Source organism: Oryzias latipes, chromosome 11, assembly GCF_002234675.1.
Source record: "Oryzias latipes chromosome 11, ASM223467v1".
Lineage (NCBI taxonomy): Eukaryota > Metazoa > Chordata > Actinopteri > Beloniformes > Adrianichthyidae > Oryzias > Oryzias latipes.
Window position 1 is genome coordinate 2,490,621 of NC_019869.2, and position 2,881 is coordinate 2,493,501.

Below are 2,881 nucleotides of genomic sequence, written 5' to 3' on the forward strand. Positions count from 1 at the left end.
CTTCACTTAAAGCAGCACAGCAAACACACAAATGAGACCAGGCACATTTCCACCTTCCTGCTTGATGCTTCTACAACACTGCAGACACAAAAATGACTAAACGACACATTTCTGCATCAAACAACGTTAGTAAAAGATGACCACATCGCTTGGAAACATTCAGATAAATGATGCATCTCTGCTGACAGCCTGAAACCCACCATGGTACAAATACATAAGAAAAGAATACATTATCAAATAAAATGTGTTTTTTAAGAAAATAGATAAATGTTTGAGTGTGACAATGAATCTGCAATGCTTTACATCAATCTAACTGCTAAAATTGTTCTTTTGGCTTAAAAGCCTGCAGAAGTTGATCCAAAATATTGACTTTAACTTTGATGGTACATGCATGCTACCCATTATATATTTAATTTTGCAAAAATATAAAACAAAAAAAAAATAAGCAGCTGTGTCAAAGATGATTCGGATGGTTCAGGACGTCCAAAAATGAAATGTGCAGTTTGGGAAATGAAAATACCCACAAGAGTCTGCATGAATTTTCAAACCTTTTGCAAAAGGGGAGAGGTGGAGAAACACGACCTGTTAGGCTCTGTGGCTGTCCACTCTCTCTGTCCTCAAGGCAAAAAGGCTTTTTTATTATTCAGTAAGGAAAGATGAAAACATACAAAATACATCATTAGAATGCTGTGTTTTTGTCTAGTCTGCATTGCAGGCGTCGTGGCTCCACATACATGCATATATATAGAATCCATCAAAAGCATAATAAAAAGAATATAGAAAATATAATAGAACCCCTGTTCACCTCCACAGTATCAGTAATTAAATACATTTTCCAAAAGTAACACAGAGAAAAAATCACGAAAAAATAAAGAAAAAAATGTTCCAAGTTGTCCAGAGTTTTTCCAAAGTTGACTTTGTGGAAGCTGTTTGTTATTTGCTACAGACCAAACCTGAGTCTGAACTGCTGCTCTAAGTTAGCTCGTTTTCATGTCATTTATTACTTTTTCCTTTTTCTCTGAGTCATTTTAACGGATATTTAAATGTGATGAAGTGGTTGATAGATGACAACTTCCTTTCTCTGAACAATTTTCCTTTGAGGTACAATGTTGTGGAAGTAAACAAAAAGCTGCTTGGGTCGAGTGCCGGGGCTGGCATGCGGAGGAGACGGGGCGCCGGCTGGGTGGTGGGCAGCTCATGGATCCTCGGGGCCCTGGCTTTGTCCTTGGCCCGCGTCTCGGTGTCTGGCTTGGGGGTCTCTCCCCCCCTTTTCCTGGTCTGGCTGGGGAGGATCTGGTTCCCCTTATGAACACACGGTTCACATTGGCCGCGTGCATGTATCTCCACCCCCATGTGCACGTGCACACTGCCACACTGCTCCGTGTTTTCATCCCCTCCTCCTAACCCACAGTGTATTGATGGACAGATGTCTTCCACTCATCTTCGTGTCAGAATTTCACCTTTGATGTAATAATTGTCGTCTCAGCAGATCTGGTATAATTGTTACACAGAGTAAAATAATGACGTTTTCAAATCGGTGCTTGATTTCTCCACCTCTCTTCCTTTTATCCCCTACCACCACCACATTTTTTCTCTCCCCCCCCCCCCCCCCCCACACACTAAATGAAATAAATAAATAAAAATAATAAAAAAACAATAAGGGGTTTATACAAATTTACACTGTGGCTTTTCGAAGCTATACAACCTCTTTTTGTGATAGTAAAACCTGTCCAACACAAAAGGCCTTCAGCTCTAATCTGTTTGCTCAGCTGTTGGACAAAACAAAAAAAAACTAAAAAGAATTAAACAAAAAGAAATAAAAGATAAAACATTTTTGTAGTTACATTACTAAACAGTTAAATCAATGCACAGGTCAGAAAAAGAAAGATTCAGAATTTTATTTCTCACAGATCCAGTTTTTGGTGTATGTTTTGTCCTTTTCTGTCCATTTCCCGTCAGCACTTAAGAACACTGCATAGTAGTAGTAGTACGGATCTTTGGAAAACATCTCATCCCAGAACCTGTGATAAAACATTCTGTTTACCTCTGCTCTAAATTCAGTTCATAAAATGGTCTGAATTATGATGTTACAAACATTTTCTGTATTTTTTAAAGGATTTCACACATTTACAATCAGGCTCAGTCATAAAGAATGAATTTAGTAACGTAGTAAAAGAAACAAAGTCTTACGTTTCTGTCAGTGGTGATCCATCCACCCATTTCCATTCATATTTCTGTTTCTGGTATGACCATCCAGCAAACAGACCGATCCAGGATTCTGCTGTTGGTTCCAATGTAGAAAGAAAATCCTAGTGAACAAAAGAAAATGTTCTTTCTTAATACATTCTCTCCATCTTGGTTTCCTTTCACACTAAATGTCCAGTAAAAAAATGTCTGGTCTTTAGGATTCATCTGTTCTGGATAATTGTCCTAAAAACTGAGAGAAAGTTCATCCGATGAACAAAATCTGACTTTCTTTGATGCAGATTTCTGTTCATTTAGTTTTTGCTTCTTGTTTTGTCTTCAGGGCCAACAGTCCATTTCTACTGAATCCCAGTTTAGCTTATTTGGAATTGAAGACATTAGAAGTGGGAAAAAGAGTTTCTGTGTTCCATCACAACGTTTCTTTGAAATGTTGCTGAAAGACAAACATGAAATCTGAGTTGTTGAGGAGAATTTCAGCTGGAATCCATCAGCATCCAGACAACAGCAGCACACATACAGGTGGAGAATCCAAGACACAAGAAGCTGGAAGGAACTAGTGTGAACACACCCACCTGTTCCTCTTTGCTGTTCACCACCACCAGATCAGATCCTACAAACTGACAGAAACTCCTGCTGTCTATCCAAGTTTTCTGCTCAGTAGATTTATAGTAGCAGC

General features: G+C 38.7%; 1 long non-coding RNA gene across 1 annotated transcript; it reads right to left on the minus strand.

Moving 5' to 3' along the window:
• Window positions 1-1,883: 1,883 nt before the first annotated feature.
• Window positions 1,884-2,881, minus strand: LOC111948176. The gene is made up of 3 exons (XR_002874115.1): window positions 2,778-2,881; window positions 2,191-2,309; window positions 1,884-2,021 (listed from the first exon to the last, which is right to left on the minus strand). It is a non-coding gene; the product is annotated as an uncharacterized LOC111948176 (long non-coding RNA).